The following is an 18,530-nucleotide window of genomic DNA, read 5'->3' on the forward strand; positions in this document are numbered from 1 at the left end:
GGACGAATTGGGTCATAAGTGTAGACAGGTGGGGCATAGTTAGAAGAGGAGGGTCACTAGATGTTTGCCCTGGAAGGTTCATCTTCCTGGCAGCCCCTTCCCCATTTCTTTCTCTGCTTCCTAACCCCGCCATGAGGTGGGAGACTTTCCTCTGCGAGCCCTTCCCCTGGGATGTGCTGCCTCTCTTTGGGCCCAGATGGGGTCGGGTCGGCCATCTATGGACTAAGACCTCTAATACCATGAGCCCCAAATAAACCTCACCTCTTCTAAGTTGTTCTTTTCAGGGATTTTGGTCACAGTGATGAAAAAACTAACTAAAACAGTTGATGAGCAAAACACTTTACTTCATACTTTGACCAGTTACAAATGAATTTCTGTTACTTGCTACCTGAAGATTCCTGACTGATACCCAGATAATATTTAGCTCCTTCAAATCATGCTCATTTGTATCATGGTACATCTGAAAAATAATGTCCCCCAGAAACACTGTTCATCCCTTTATTCACTCTTTGCTGCTTTGCCTGGCTGATTGCTTTGGTTTCATATAGTGATTCCTCTGGGAAGAGGGGAATTCAACTCACTCGGATGTCCAGGTTGAATCCCTGCTCTGTCTTCCTATAGTATTTGCACATCCATTTCATATCACAGGGTATGAAAGCAGCCTATAAACTTGTCTATTTTCTCCAAGCCATATATGATTTGAGAGGGTCAAGACATACTGTTCATTGCTGATGTACAGCAGATCTTCAATGAATGTTTATTTAATTGAATGTCTTATACTTCTTCTCTAAGTACAATTTTGAATGCTTCAATAGCATACAACAAATTAGTGGCAGAGCTAAGAATTCTTTCCAGGTAAATCTGATTCTGCCTTTAATTCCAAATATATGCAGGGTCATTTGGATTATTGTTCTGTGTCACATTCTGAGATTCATGTGTTAAGAAGGTGTGCTTTAAATTTTACAGTAACAAATCTTTAGAGAGTCAAAAATAAGGGAAATCTCAACCGCAGAGTCTTGAGGAGGAACTAAGAAACTGGAATAAGTTGATCAGAGAAAGGGAGAATCAGAGCAATTTGTAGCATTGTATGTCTGTCCTTGAAGCTCAATTGAAGGACGAAAAATAAATCATTCCTTGAGAAACAGGTGATGAAGCTATGAAATCAAGATAGGTTTTCAAATCAGAATATATTTAATAATCAATTATGTGTCAGGAGAGGCCTGCGAAAGTTGAAGAAGAGGTGCAACATCTTCTTTGAAATTCCTTTGACTCTTTTTAGTGCATTATGGTTACACATAACAGTGGGGTTCATTATGACATTCATACACATAGAACAATCTTCTCTATTTCCTAGTAATAGCTCCTTCCTTCCACTCCTCCCTCCACCTGATTCCCTTCCTCTACTCCACTGATCTGGATGAGAGAAATACCCTTTGGCTGCTTGGATTGTGGCATGAAGCAAACACATCCCGAGCTGTCAAAAGTCCATACTTTTTATTTATTAATTTATTTTTTTATTAATTTACTTTTAACTGATGCATTGCAGTTATATATATACAATTGGAGTGCATTATGATATATTCATACATGCACATAGAATAATTTGGTCCACTTTATTGCCCATTTCTTCGCAGTTGTCTCCACTCCACCCTTCACCTTCGTCCTCTGCTCCTAATCTACTGTTCTATTTTCTCAAGGTCTCTGTTTTTTATTATTTCTTTGTACTCTTCAACTTCCATATATGAGAGAAGACATTTAACCCTTGATTTTCCAAGTCTCCCTTTGACTCTTGTGCTATGAAAAGGCCGTTGTATATGGGGAATGAGCTCTGTGCTTTTGTCTGCACACCACCTGCTTTTCTGTTCTTTATTTGTAGCAGATCCTGGTACCACAGGAGTGAGCCTGAGACCTGAGCTAGACCAAACTTTTGCACCCCTTATACGAGGTCATAGGAAAGGAGGGATAAATCCCCAAATAGCCTTGCAGCCTCTCACTTTGGGATTTCTTTATAAACCTGGATGAGAGAAATACCCTCCGGCTGCTTGGATTGTGGCATGAAGCAAACACATCCGGAGCTGTCAAGAGTCCATACTTTTCTTCTCATAGAGAAAACCCAATTGCAGTAGGAAAACATTAGGCCAGAACAGAAAAAGGAGCAGGAATGTGGAAAAGGAGGAGGAGAAAAACATGGTAGGAAAATGAGAAAGCCAAGAGACACAAGAAAGCGAATCGTGTTCAGATTCCCAGGGTCTGACTTCATTTGACTATTTGCCAATAAATTCCCAGCTCCCCCTCCCCACCCCACCCCTTTTTTTCTGAAGCTAGTTTGAGATTCTTAAACAGACTAAAGAAAATTAAGTTCAGCACTATTTTTTTTTATGAGGAAGAATAATATTAGCCTGACAAAGGAAATACTTTTGACTAACTTTTAGTCATATTAACCCAAACATAGCAAATTTAAGTAAATGATTGCATGCCTTAAAAACAAACAAACATGATTTTCCTCTTTGATCTGCCTTTGCAGCCCAGAGAATATGTAATAAAAGCTTAGGGATTATCCTAATGAAGTTAGGAATACTCATGTATCCCCATTCACTAATCTACACCAAAGATTGACAATTTGCGGGGACCAGGTAGTAACTCTGTTAGTCTGTTCAGGCCATAGGTCTTCTCTTGAACTTAACTCAGATCTACTGTTGTACAATGAAAACTACCCAAAACAACACACAAGGGAGTGAGCGTGGCTATGTTCCAATAAAACTTTATTTACATAAACAGAAAAAAAAACTGGATTTGACCTGCAGACTATATGGTCCAAATGCTTGCTGTAAAAACAATTATTTCCATAGAATATAGAGGATTTTGAGACATTCAGGTATTAAAGCTTTCTGGTTCTTTGCTCTGATCCCTTCTATTTTCATTTGGCAAGCGCTCAACATTATCTTAGCTTCTACATTTGTACACTATTTTAAGTAATTGGAAATGAAATACTTTTGTCCTTTACCATCTTGTCTGACCTTGTTCTCTCCATTCCCTGTATGTTACTAATGGAGCTTGAAATTAAATGTCATTTCTGTTTATCTGTTAACACATTTCTGTTTATCCATTAACACATACATAGCATTCCCCATAAAATACATGTCTTCTAAAGAACTGGTTCATTGGAAAACATGGGCTTGAACAAGATGAGATGACATCTTTTGATCTGCTGTGTTCTTTCTTCTTTTAAGATCCAATTACAATGGGTGACCATTAATATATTAGAGTCAAATCTGTGGTCTCAGCTTTAAGAGGTTTTTTGTTAGTTTTTTTTTCTTGCTGTTTTTTTTTTTTTTTTGTAAGTATCTGATTCCTTTTAAATTCATATACCCCAGCAGATTTACTCTTTTTTCCCACAATGATGATCAAAACACCTTTTATGTTCCCTTACCCTTGCTACTTATCATTTATGATGGTTTTCATAGTCTTCCCTTTAAGAGGTTGAGACTATTCCCCTTCCCTTGAATGTGGACTAAGTCACTCACCTCCAACAAATAAATTTAATCAAAGTAACTGTGGGACTCAGAGATTTGATTGTATAATAAAATTGTGTCTTCTGTGCTGTGTCTCTTGGATCACTCACTCTGGAAGAAGCCAGGGACCATGTCATGAGAATATCCCAACAGCCTTATGATGATACTAACATCTATGTGGCAAGGAATTGAGGACTCTGTCCAGCAACCAGGGAGGAACTGAGGCCTCCTGCTAGTAGGAGTGAGCTTGGAGCAAGCCTTCAGATGATTGCAACCTGATTGTAGCCTCATGAAAAACTCTGAGCAAGAACTACTTAGATAAGTCATCCCAGATTCCTGGCCCACACAGAACACCAGACGATGAAGTTTACTTTTTTAAGTGTTGCAATAATTGGGTACGCAGCAATAGATAACTACAACATCTTCTAAGCAGTGCTTATGACTTAAAAGGGAGATGTCAGCTATAAAGATGATGTGCAGCTGCCTGGTGTACCTGGGCATCTGGCCAGCTGCTCTGCTGGAAGCCAGGCTTAGGTGTGTTGGTGATGGAAGACAGAATTCAACCTAATGAAACGAATAAGCCAATATATTTGTTAAGATTTTAGATGATTTTTAAAAGATATTATTAGTACACTCTCCACCTTGATTATTCATGTGAAAAGGTTTAAAATAGGGATGCCTAGGACTCAATCCCAGAGTTGCTGGATCAATTGCTTTGGGAGTGCAGTCTGGGCATTAGGAATTTTAAATTTCCTTAGATGACTCTAAGATATGGCCAAGGCTGGGAGCTACTGCTTTATAAGAAGTTGAAAGGACTAATGTTCCCACCTCACCATCTCTCCTTCAGATGATCATTAAATAAAACCAAATCTCAAACCAAATCTGCAAAGAAAATATTCACAGGCCAGTGGAAAAAGACATCTAAACTCTTATGAAAGTCACAATACCCTGTTTTGGGGGGGCATTCTAGAAATCATTAGTCATGAAGGATTTGCTCAGGACAGATCCTATAATATTCCAGGAACAAAGTTCTGCAAGATTTCTGGTCATACCCTATGTCTTTGTCTGCCCTTCTGCAAGAGTGCTGGACACACTAGATCCTCACCCCACTTGGTGAGAGGGTGGTGGTACCTGTACAATGCTCCCTCCAGCTCACCCACTATGTTGAACACAATCCTCCCCGTCCCAGGCCTATAAGACAATGTCCAGTGAGACAATGCTAATTTGAGATGGAGAGTGGGGAAGTGCCTGTGGCAGCTGCTTCTTGAATCTGAACTCTGGTGAGAGCCCCAGTTTCTCAATCCTGCTTGCATATCAGAATCACTGGGAAAACTTTTGCAAAAGATCCCAGCCTCCGTTCCAGTTTATCTAAGAAGCTATAAGGGCAGAATTTGGGCATGGACATTTTTCAAAAGCTTCCCCCAAATCATGCTTGCCAAGGGAAGGGGTTATGGGGACATTTTGATTTGGAAAGGGTAGAACACACAAAGGAGTTTGGGAGAGCTACTTTCTGATTGTGAGGGTACTTATATAAATCTATGCATCTATTAAGACTCACAAAACTGCACAGTAAATGAGAATAAAGGGTTCATTTTATTGTATGATAATTTGTAAAGTAAAATAATATAACCATTAAATTTTTTATAAAAGCCCTCAGATGATTTTAGTGTTCTGCCAGGGTTGAGTCACTGATTTGCTCCATCAAGGATTGATCAACCATTCCTAGGGGGTGAATTCATAATTAGGGTACTTTCCATGTCGACTTCCTGAGTGAACTAACCTCCTCTATCCACACCAACACCCACATCCTTGTATATAATACTTCAGTCTATGCAAAGTATCTTAAAATAAATTACAAATGCTGTAAAAGTGAGATATTGCTGTCTTTCACACATTCTCACTGGAGATTTCAGAATATTGCAGTGGGGAATTGCACGAGTCAGTAGTTCTATTAATCTCTTGCTCTTTGAGAAAAAAAAAATCATAATGGGATTGCTTTGCCTCTAAACAATGTTTCTCGAACCTATACACTGTGGCTTTTATAGAATAACAAAGAATCCCCAAAGGAGAGCATTTTGGCAGTTTAATTAGTTTCGATTGTGACTAGAACTACAGGAAGAAATAAATATACCATGACTCAGTGTATAAGAATATGTGTATATATTATATAAATGAACTAAAATTTCAAGAAACAATGCTCAGTCATGGGTCAGAATATGGCGATGCACTAGGGTAAACAAATCATGGTTGTTGTGCTCTAATAGTAGTATCAGGTATCTGTGTTTCTTCCTGATGTGGCAAGGAGACACCTTTGGATCCCTGGCAACACAATGCACTAGCTTTCCAAAGGTCTAAGTCTGAAGATGCCCCTCTGTGTTCTCTAGTAAAATGGGAATAACCTAAGCAATGTTCATGCTAGAGCTGGGGTCCCTGAATCTTCATCTGACTCATTCGACTCTCAGGTTTCTCTTCCCTCCTTCCACATCAAGTCTCATTGAGCAAGAGGATGGGTGTGGAACAGAAGCCATAAACTATTTCTTAGCTTAGAGGCCAGAAGAAAACCTGGTTTCGTCATCATCTCCCCACCCCCCCACCCTCTGCCCACCGCCTTTTTTTTCTTCTTGCAGTACTGAGGATTGAATCCAGTGTTATTTTACCACTGAGCTACATTCCCAGTACTTTTATCAATTTTTTAAATTTTTATTTTGAGACAGAATCTCATTATGTTGTTGAGGCTGGCCTCAAAATTGCAATCCTCCTGTCTGAGCCTCTTGATTAGCTGGGGTTATAGGCATGGGCTACCACACCTAGCCATCTTCTTCCTTTGAATGATATTATGTAGTAGCAGGGCCTTATCAGAGCTTTAAATAAACGAAATATTTAAAGATCTCCAGAGCAGTATAAATTCTTTAATCTCCATTGATTTGAAACACACCAACTAGAGGCAGAAGAATAAATTAATTAGTCTAGCCAAAGAAAACAGAATAATAATCTAAGTTGATCTGCCTCATCTACCACTTACTTTTAAATAATCAAGCAGATTTCACTTTCATAGATTCCACTTAAAGAAAATAAATAGCATATTAGGGAAAATAAAATGACCATCCAAGGTAAATAAAGTGTCATGCAAACACTCTCTATAGAAGGACATGTCCGCACAACCCTGGTTGAATTCTCGACTTCTCACTCACATCCAAGGTATCCCAGGCAAATCTGGACCTAACAACTCAGCAATTATTGATTTTTCACTAGGGCACTTCATGAAAATTAATAGAGGCATGGAAAAACTATGCTCTACTTACATAAATATAAACCATGCAAAATGCAGATGAAACCAAGAAGTATCATGGTAATGCAAAAGCAGCCACTTAGTTCAGGCTTTGGTTTCTGGTATTTATTTAGTTATTATTTATTGTTTCTGCTATCCTGGGCAGGGTCAGGGAAAAGATGTTGTCCCACAGCAGCCATGTCTGCTATTTGCTCATAGTGTGGACAATACAGTTCAAAATCACAAATGTGCTGTTAAGCCAAGTGTCTATTGAAGACCAGAAGAAGCTGCTTTGTTGAGATGGCTAAAGAGCACTCATTCATACATATTTAATAAGAACAAAACTAGTTTGGAAGAAAAATCACCTATAGCATAAACATAGAAAGGAAAAAATGTCAGTATCTAACCTGAAAATAATACTTTTAAAAAATATTTTTTGTTGTTGTAGATAGACACAATGACTTTATTTTGTTTATTTATTTTTATGCGCTGCTGAGGAACCCAGTGTCTCACACATGCTAGGCAAGTGCTCTATCACTGAGCCACAACCTCAGCTTTGAAACCAATACATTTAATCTACCTGGGGACAATGGAATGAACTGCAAAATGAAATATGGGTTTTTCACCTAGAAAATACATTTGTATTTAATGCGCACACACACACATTACTTTGTGCTTTTTTTTTTTTTTTGAAACACCAGTTAGTTACACAACAATAGGATAGCCATGATCAGAAGCCCTATATCTGAATGCCCTGGGAACCTTTTCCTGGCCCTGCATGCTCTATCCACAAGGTTGTAATAAATACCGATGAATTATAATAACAGACTACTCATTTTTTTTCCTTTTCCCTAACAAGTTTAGTAATATTTGAAATTTTCCTTAACTAAGACCTGAAGACTTGAAGTCCTCAATTGGAGATGAGTAGATTGGAACAGGTTTCTGTATGAATGAGGTAGGTTACCCACCTCCAAAGTCTGGGGTAGCTAAAATGACTATTGATGAATCCTGGTGATTTGGGGCTGGGGCATCACTAGGTAAAATCCAGAGGGTTCTGATTGCCCCTAAGAGGCAGAATGAAAATGGAGAAAGGCAGACCAACTTGTCTAAAGCCTACCCACCCTGTTTGCCTTTAGATCTGAATAGTGTAATAAAAATATTTTGCACTAAAGTTCAAAGATTATGTCCTTTGCAAAGTATAGTTGCTTTCATCCCAACAGATTGCTGATCCCTTTTCTTTTTTTGTTTCTTTTTTTTTTTTTTTTTTTCGCCAGGAATTGAGCCCAGGGGTGTTCAGTCACTGAGCCACATCCCCAGCCCTTTATTTGTTTATTTATTTAGCCCTTTGTTTTTTTATTTTGAGACAGTGTTTCACTAAGTTGCTTAGGACCTTGCTATGTTGCAAGGTCTTGAACCTGCAATCCTCCTGCCTCAGTTTCTCAAGCTGCTGGGATTACACCCATGTACCACCACACCAGGCTGATCCTGATTTATTAGGTAGTTTTATTCTGCACCTCTACTTTGGAGTGGATAGAGCAGTTCCTAAGCCTCTCTGTTCTCTCAGTTCACAGCCTCTTGGCTTCCATTTCCTTATCGCTTAAGACGGCACCCAGGCACATTGAGGGTAATGGAATGGAGACTGTGATGCCAATGATTTTGTCTCCATTTTCCTCCTTCAGCTCCATGTCTACAAATGTCCCTGGTTTGGGGGGACAGAAGACCTAAATTAATAAATACCTTTGTATCTGCACATGATACAAGGTGCATATGTGAGTTTTAATCCTTTTTGGTATTCCTCTGTTTTTTATTCTCAGCTCTTAAAGTGACATCTTCTCCCTCCATATAGTCAGGGTTGGCTTTGGCCACCTGCTTCCCCACCTGACCATCCCTTCTCTTAACGCTATCACACCGGTTTACCAGGCTGGATTCAAGATATTGTGAACCAAGTCTCAGGGTGGAGGACCAGCTGGCCACGGGTCAGCATCCTATGGTTTCCTGACTTTTTTTTCTTTTTAAATTGATATCATAAGAGTACCAAATAAAGAAAAGTCTAACACTAAGCCGGGGACTGACTTCTTTTTCTGTTTTTAGATAGCTTAGAAAAGCAAACATTGTATGGCTTGATGCCACTAGTAATTTTTATATTTGTTATTGAGAATTACCTTATATAGAAATTTCAATTACCATTCAAGATTGCCATAGACATTAATAAATATATTCCATGAGAACTAAATAGTACTGTATTGATTTGGCATGTAGCTGAGGATCCCGTATGAACTCAGGACCTGTTTAAATGAAAAGGTAACTCAGCATCTTTGTATCTTTGATGAATGAAGTTGGAGTGCAACATCTATTTGTATATATTCTCTAGCCTAAAGTTTGAAGGGAAATCATTTGATTATTATACTGCCTCTCCAAGTGCCTTTTTCTCTACTGAGAAACTATAGTCATATGTTTATCTTGCATATGAAAAATTAATGAACTGTCAATTATATTTTCATGGCTAGAATAAAGAACTAGTCATCACCTTCACCTCACACTCTTCTCTCATTTCTTTCTCAGTTGTTTCTCCAGGGATACAATTCCAGAGCTACTTGAAGGCTGTAGCAACCAAACTCTTCTAGTGATTCAAGTACTTAAGTCCCCAATGTAAAATTTGAAAAAAGTTCAAACTGTAAATATTACTTTTATAACAAATTAAAATCACATATTTCTCCCTCCTGATGCTGGGAAATACACTTAGCCTCTTAAGTCTTATTAGAAAATCACGAAACTGTTAAAGTAAGAAAAAACTTGGTAGCACTAGGTTCCAATTAACATCACCATTATATTTTAAGTATAATTAATTGAGTTATATTTTCAGAGTTTAATATAGTTGCCAAGTGGCACCAAAGGCAAATTATAAACATGAAATTTTTCTCATTCCTTTTATTCCAAACTGAAGATCCTACTGTAAAAAGGGAGGGACTTACATGAGGAAATAAAACAAAGGGTTAAAACATTTTTGTAGAATTACAAAATAGCTTCATAGAATCAGAACTGACTTGAGCAGGTTTTTAAATTTTGGCTACTTAAAAAATAGTTACCAGATTTATTATTCAGTAATTTCAAATTTAATTAATGGATTAAATATAACATTAGAAATTACTTCCAAAACCGTTTATGATACTTGGAATTATTTTCAAAACTCTTGTCTGATCTTTACCTTCTATGAAGGCAAGGTCATTGTTTTGAAAAGACAATGGTAATAGGTCTGACTTGCCCTTAACCAAAAGTCCTATGAAATTAATTGTACAATATGAGAAGCATTATATGTCAGATAGGAATGAAACAATTCATACTGATGCTATTGGAGAAAATATAATACTAGCTTCACATCACTTTATAGTGACAAATAACTGCAGAGATTAAGCTTACTCAAAGGCTGAAATATTTAAATATTGCTTCAAAAAGTGGCCATTTTAGATAAATTAAGACCATATTTGTTTAAAATAGGAATAGTGATGTTTATCATTTTTTTCTTGCTAATGTCCAAACAACTGATGTATTAGAAAATTTCTAAGAAAGAACAAATTTTAAAAATCAACATTAGTGTCTATATTCCTTTCCTAGAGCTGCCATGCAACAATGCAAACTGGGGGTCTTAGAAAATAGAAACAATCTTCTAACAGTGATGCAGGATAGAGGTCTGAAATCTAGGTGTCAGCAAGCTTCTTCCCTGCAGAGATTTGATGGGAAGATCTGCAGCACACCTCTCCTGGAGATTACTGGCAGCACCTGATGCTCCTTGGCTTGTAGCTGCATTGCCTCAGTCTCTGTTTCTGTGTCTCTCTGGTGGCACATAGTCTTTTTTTGGGGGGGTGTGTGGGGGTCCTGGGATTAAACTCAAGGGCACTCCACTACTGAGCCATATCCCCAGCCCTATTTTATGTTTTATTTAGAGACAGGGTCTCACTCAGCTGCTTAGCACATAGCTTTTGCTGAGGCTGGCTTTGAACTCACCATCCTTCTGCCTCAGCCTCCTGAGTCACTGAGATTATAGGCATGCTCCATGACTTCCGACTAGTTTTTTTTTTTTTTTTTAATAAAACTGCAGTCATTTGCAGTCCTACCAGCAATGTATGAGTGTGCCTTTTCCCCCACATCCTGGCCAACACTTATTGTTGTTTTATAATGCCAGATTCGTGGGACCCCAATAGACCTCCAGGAGCTGAATCCGACGCAATCACATAAGAGTCTTTATTGCAAGCTTGAGCCTGGACTCACACCGTTCCTGATGCAGCGGTCCCAGGGAGTGAGTCTTGGTCCTTTGTTCAGTGAGATTTTATAGGTTTGGGGGGGATATCTATGCGTCACAACATCACACAGCAAATCATTCCATACCATGGGAAAATCAAACAACAACTCTTAACATTGACTAGCACATTCACTGATGGGAACAAGTTGGTAGGGGTGATTGGCTAGTATAAGAGGGGATTTCTTTGAATTGATTGTTTTAAGCCACGAGGGGTGTACGTGCTAAACTACATGGTTTCCCAACATGTTATCAACCACCATAAACTACTGGGGGGTCATCTGGCAACCCAGGTATTTTCCCTGTCTAATGCTGATTGGCGGTTGCTAGGGCATTGCTATGGGTCTTCACCTAACCTAACCGAGTCAGGGACACCTGGTGCTGCAGATCTCTCCTGTTATTTGCAGACAAACAACTCAGCAGGGTGGGTATGTGTCTAGAAAGGCTCTGTGGGTTTTTCCAAAGACAAGGGTCAAGCCCCATTCCTTAGGACAGGCCTTGAGGTAGGAGCTGGTGTTATTTATTTATTTTCAAAAATGGAGTCACATCAGTTTCGCAGTTTGTATTCTTGATAGCTGCCAATCTGACTGGAGTGAGATGAAATCTTAGAGTAGTTTCAATTTGCATTTCTCTAATTGCTAGAGATGATGAACATTTTTTTCATAAATTTGTTAATTAATTGTATATCTTCTTCTTAGAAGTGTCTGTTCAGGTCCTTGACCCATTTATTGATTGGGTTATTTGTTTTTTTGGTGCTTAGATTTTTGAGTCCTTTATAAACCCTAGAGATTAGTGCTCTATCTGATGTGTGAGGGGTAAAGATTTGCTCCCAAGATGTATGCTTTCTGTTCACATCACAGATTGTTACTTTTGCTGAGAAGAAAACTTTTGGTTTGAAACCATCCTATTTATTGATTCTTGATTTTAATTCTTGTGCTATAGGAGTCTTATTAAAGAAGTTGGGGCCTAATCCCACATGATGAAGATTAGGGCCTACTTTCTTCTATTAGACACAGGGTCTCTCGTTTAATTCCTAGGTCCTTGATCCACTTTGAGTTTTGTGCATAGTTAGGAGTTTAATTTCATTTTGTTTCATATGAATTTCCAGTTTTCCAGCACCATTTGTAAAAAGGCTATCTTTTCTCCAATGTATGTTTTTGGCACCTTTGTCTATTATAAGATAATTGTAATTTTGTGGGTTAGTCTCTGTGTCTTCTATTTTGTACCAATGGTCTACTGTATGGAGATTCCTTGGAAAACTGGGAATGGAACCACCATTTGACCCAGCTATCCCTCTCCTTGCTCTATATCCAAAGGACTTAAAAACAGCATACTACAGGGACACAGCCACATCAATGTTTATAGCAGCACAATTCACAATAGCTAAACTGTGGAGTCAACCTAGATGCCCTTCAATAGATGAATGGATAAAAAAATGTGGTATATATACACAATGGAATATTTCTCAGCAGTAAAAGAGAATAAAATCATGGCATTTGCAGGTAAGTGGATGAAGTTGGAGAATATAATGCTAATTGAAGTTAGTCAATCCCCAAAAAACAAATGCCAAAATGTTTTCTCTGATATAAGGAGACTGATTCATAGTGGGGTAAGGAGGGGGAGCATGAGAGGAATAGAGGAACTCTAGATAGGGTAGAAAAGTGGAGGGGAAGGGAGGGGGCAAGGGATAGAAATGACGGTGGAATATGATGACCATCATTATCCAAAGTACACGTATGAAGACACAAATTAATGTGAATATAGTTTATTTACAACCAGAGATATGAAAAAAATGTGCTGTACATGTGTAATATGAATTGTAATGCATTCCACTCTTGTATATATGTAAAAGCCATTAAAAACTAAATCACACTGATATTTACAAAAATAAATAAAATTTAAAAGAAGGGGGATCCAACATGGCGGCCGGCAAGGAAGCAATACTTTCAGTATCTCCACATTAACCGGATCAGAAATACCCATTAAAACAGCTACATTCTACCTACTGAGGAACTTCTAGCAAAATTCCACTGAAAAGAGACCTGCCAGGAATTAGTAAGTTTATTAGAGGTGACAGTTTGCCCCAGACAAGTGAATCTTGGCCGGCCATGCAGGCGCAGAGGTCCAATCCTGCAGCCACCGCCTGACCGGCTCTGCAAGCGGCCCCCGGCGGCCAGGGGCAGCGAGAAGGGTCCCCGCCTGGCCCTGCAGACGCCCCCCGCCATCCAGGCTCTCCTGGCGGCCCTGCTCGCTCTGTGATCTGGCCACCCCGCCCGCCAGCTCTTAGCCACGAGGCCGCTGCCTACCAGGTTCTACAAGCAGCCCCCAGCGGCCAGCGGGCGAGAAGGGTCCCCACCTGGCCTGGCAAACGGCCTGCGCCCTCCTGGCTCTGCAAACAGCCCCGCCCACCCGGCAAACGGCCCCCCGCCCTCTGGGCTCTGCTGGCGCCCCGCCCACGGCCAGCGCCAGCCCGGCTCTGCAGGCGGCCCCCGGCGGCCCCGCGCAGCGAGAAGGGTCCCCGCCTGGCCCGGCAGACGGACCATGCCCTCCCGGCTCTGCTAACGGCCCCGCCCCCACTGCGAACGGCCCCGCCCACCCGGCAAACGGCTCCCCCCCAGACGACGTGAAGGGAATCTAACCAAGCCTTTATGAAATAGCGAACTAAAACCAGAGATTGTGTCAGACCAGAGACAAGCCAGTTCCACCCCTCCCTTCGGACACTCCAGCAAGGAGGCAGGGGCCCGCCATAGCAGAGAGGGGAAGTCACCAAAGTTCGGCCAAAGAGATTCCTTCCCAGCGGAATCTACTTTAGCAGGTGTGTGACTCCCACCCGCATCAGATACAAACAACCGGGAAACTTCAAAATCTCTCCATGGGCGTGACCGTAAGGGCCAAAGGACTCTCGACCCCCAACTCCCAATACTGCCAGTGACGTGGGCATGACTGTAGGGGCGGAGGGAAGCAGAGAAGACTCCCCACCCCCAACTCCCCCAACCGCCAACTGAGAGGGCGTGACAGTAGGGGCGGAGGGAAACAGAGGACACTCCAGACCCCCAACTCCTCCTACCGCCAGCGGAGTGGTCGTGATTGTAGGGGCTGAGGGAAGCAGAGGGGATCCTCGACCCCCAACTCCCATTACCACCAGTGGCGACACCAATGGTCTTAGCCGCCAGATTCTGAAGGTGTGCCCACCAAAGGGGTTCGGAAAAATTAAACTATTGACTCCCAGAACACAGCTCCACAGCACTGGGGCTTAGATGAATGACAGAGAGAGTGCTCAGTCGTTAGGGAAATAGAGCACTCAGAGGGGCTGAAAGTGTAACCAAATCCTTGGAGAACCTCCTCCGGTGCACAGGACCTGGCTGGCTGGCAGGAGGAAGGGGAGGAGGGGCCGTAGAAGTGAAACAGCTCTGGACCAATAGGATTGAGAGGCTCCCAGGAGCCGCCTTACAGGGATTGCTGTTGACACATTGAGGGCAAATCTCAGCCCAGAGGGCACAGCTTTGCCTACGGGAAGAGAAGAAAATGGATCTCTAAGACCTAATTTTATTTCTTATTTTATTTTATTTTTTCTCTCCCTTTTTCCCTCTTTCTCTCCCCTTCCAAGTTTTATTGTTCTTTCCATTCTCCTCTATGCTATCTAACTCCCCCTCCTTCTTTCTTTTCAAGAGCACCTTCCTTCCCCTTCCCCCCAACTTTCATCCCAAGCATTACATCCTCCATTTCGTGTAACTGTCTAAATGCAAACAGGTGAATGTTTTGAGGCCATCTATAGTGCTCCTAAATACCTAGCTACTACCAACACCCTGATCCAATTGACAGTTAGCATCCCCCTTCAGTAGAGCAATCTTCTAAAGTAGCCAAGACATACTAACCCTTATACCTTCATAGCACCTAACCTAAAGTCCTAAGAACAAAAAACAAATCACTATATGCATACAAAATCCGGAAGCCCTTTATAAATTGAATGAATCAGCTCTAAAGTACAATAAAGCCCAACATCTATAGGCATAATCTCCCACCACAAAGGAGAGACAACAGGGATAAACAAAGCCAACACAAATGTATAGGAGAAAGCAGTTACAAAGCAGTCAAACAGAGCTGGAAAGTAACGTGAACAACATGAAAAAACCAGGGAAAAAAGGAGTACAGATAATGCAGGACAACTTAAATCTACAGGAGGACCTAGAAGCATCAGAAACATGGACAGGGAAAGAAATCAAGGCATACCTAACTCAGATGGAATGGAATTTTAGAGAAGACATGAGACAGCAAATCCAAGAATTGAAAGTATATTTTGAAAACCAACTAAACAAACAAATTCAAACTGCAAAGAACGAGCTTTACCAGGAGATAGAGATCTTAAAAAAAAACCAAACAGTGATTTTAGAAATGCAAGAAACCATAAACCAGATTAAAAATGCTAACGAGAATATTACAAATAGACTAGATCAAGTAAAAGTCAGAACATCAGATAATGAAGACAAAGTTTATCAACTTGAAAAGAATATAGTCAATACTGAAAAGATGCTTAAATCTCACGAGCAATCTATCCAAGAGATATGGGATCTCATCAAAAAACCAAATTTGAGAGTCATCGGGATAGAAGAAGGCACAGAGGTTCAAGCCAAAGGAATGGACAACCTATTGAATGAAATAATCCTAGAAAACTTCCCAGAGATGAAAGAGGGAATGGATTGCCAAATCCTGGAAGCCTACAGGACCCCAAACATCCAAAACTGTAATAGGCCAACTCCAAGACATATAATTATGAAGATAGCCAACATACAGAACAAGGAGAGAATATTAAAAGCTACGAGGGAAAGGAGGCAGATTACATTCGGGGGTAAACCAATTAGGTTAACGGCTGATTTTTCATCACAGACTTTGAAAGCGAGAAGATCCTGGAACAATGTATTTCAAATGCTGAAAAATAATGGATTCCAACCAAGAATACTGTATCCAGCAAAATTAAGCTTCAGATTTGACAATGAAATTAAAATCTTTCAGGATAAACAAAAGCTAAAAGATTTCGCAGCCAGAAAACCAGCACTGCAAAGCATTTTGGGCAAAATTCTACAAGAAGAGGAATGGAAAAACAGTGCCCAAAACCAACAGCGGGAGGTATCTCAGTAAAGGGGGAGGAAAACAACCAAAAAGTAAAAACTAGCCAAACTAAAATAAATAAATAAATAAACATGACTGGAAGTACAAATCATATTTCAATTGTAACCTTAAATGTTAATGGACTAAACTCACCAATCAAGAGACACAGGCTGGTAACCTGGATCAAAAAAACAAATCCAACAATATGCTGCCTTCAGGAGACTCATATGATAGGAAAAGACATACACAGGCTGAAGGTGAAAGGTTGGGAAAAATCATACCACTCACATGGCCCTCGGAAGCAAGCAGGAGTGGCCATACTCATCGAATAAAATCAACTTCAAACCTAAGTTAATCAAAAGGGATAAAGAAGGACACTATATCCTGTTAAAAGGAACTATTCACCAACAAGACATAACAATTATCAACTTATATGCACCAAATAATGGTGCAGCAACGTTCATAAAACAAACTCTCCTTAAGTTCAAGAGTCAAATTGACCACAACACAATAATTATGGGTGACTTCAACACACCGCTCTCGCCATTAGACAGATCCTCCAGACAAAAGCTGAATAAAGAAACTATAGAACTCAATGACACAATCAATAACCTAGACTTAACCGACATATATAGAATATATCAACCATCATCAAGTGGATACACGTTCTTCTCAGCAGCACATGGATCTTACTCAAAGATAGACCATATATTATGCCATAGGGCAACTCTTAGTAAATATAAAGGAGTGGAGATAATACCATGCACCATATCTGATCATAATGGAATGAAACTGGAAATCAATGAAAAAAGAAGGAAGGAAAAATCCTGCATCACATGGAAAATAAACAATATGTTACTGAATGATCAATGGGTTACAGAAGACATAAAGGAGGAAATCAAAAAATTCTTAGAGATAAAAATGACAATTCAGACACAACATACCGGAATCTATGGGACACAATGAAAGCAGTTTTAAGAGGGAAATTCATTTCCTGGAGTTCATTCCTCAAAAAAAGAAAAAACCAACAAATAAACGAACTCACACTACATCTCAAAACCCTAGAAAAGGAAGAGCAAAACAACAGCAAATATAGCAGAAGACAAGAAATAATTAAAATCAGAGCAGAAATCAACGAAATTGAAACAAAACCATTGAAAAAATTGATAAAACTAAAAGTTGGTTCTTTGAAAAAATAAATAAGATCGACAGACCCTTAGCCATGCTAACGAAGAGAAGAAGAGAGAAAACTCAAATCACTAACATACGGGATGAAAAAGGCAATATCACAACAGACACTACAGAAATACAGAAGATAATTAGAAAGTATTTTGAAACCCTATATTCTAATAAAATAGAAGACAGTGAAGACATCGATAAATTTCTTAAGTCATATGAGCTGCCCAGATTGAGTCAGGAAGACACACACAATTTAAACAGACCAATAACAAAGGAAGAAATAGAAGAAGCCATCAAAAGACTACCAACCAAGAAAAGCCCTGGACCAGATGGGTATACAGTGGAGTTTTACAAAACCTTCAAACAAGAATTAATACCAATACTTTTCAAGCTATTTCAAGAAATAGAAAAAGAAGGAGCTCTTCCAAATTCATTCTATGAGGCCAATATCACCCTGATCCCGAAACCAGACAAAGACACTTCAAAGAAAGAAAACTACAGACCAATATCTCTAATGAACATAGATGCAAAAATTCTCAATAAAATCCTGGCGAATCAAATACAAAAGCATATCAAAAACATTGTGCACCATGATCAAGTAGGATTCATCCCTGGAATGCAAGGTTGGTTCAATATACGGAAATCAATAAATATTATTCACCACATCAATAGACTTAAAGATAAGAACCATATGATCGTCTCGATAGATGCAGAAAAAGCATTCGACAAAGTACAGCATCCTTTTATGTTCAAAACACTAGAAAAACTGGGGATAACAGGAACTTACCTCAACATTGTAAAAGCTATATATGCTAAGCCTCAGGCTAGCATCATTCTAAATGGAGAAAAACTGAAGGCATTCCCGCTAAAATCTGGAACAAGACAGGGATGCCCTCTCTCACCACTTCTATTTAATTTAGTCCTTGAAATACTAGCCAGAGCGATTAGACAGACAAAAGAAATTAAAGGCATAAAAATAGGAAAAGAAGAACTTAAAATATCACTATTTGCGGAAGATATGATCCTATACTTAGAAGACCCAAAAGGGTCTACAAAGAAACTACTAGAACTAATAAATGAATTCAGCAAAGTGGCAGGATATAAAATCAACACACATAAATCAAAGGTATTCCTGTATATCAGTAACAAAACTTCTGAAATGGAAATGAGG

The sequence above is a fragment of the Marmota flaviventris genome, chromosome 8, assembly GCF_047511675.1.
Source record: "Marmota flaviventris isolate mMarFla1 chromosome 8, mMarFla1.hap1, whole genome shotgun sequence".
NCBI lineage: Eukaryota > Metazoa > Chordata > Mammalia > Rodentia > Sciuridae > Marmota > Marmota flaviventris.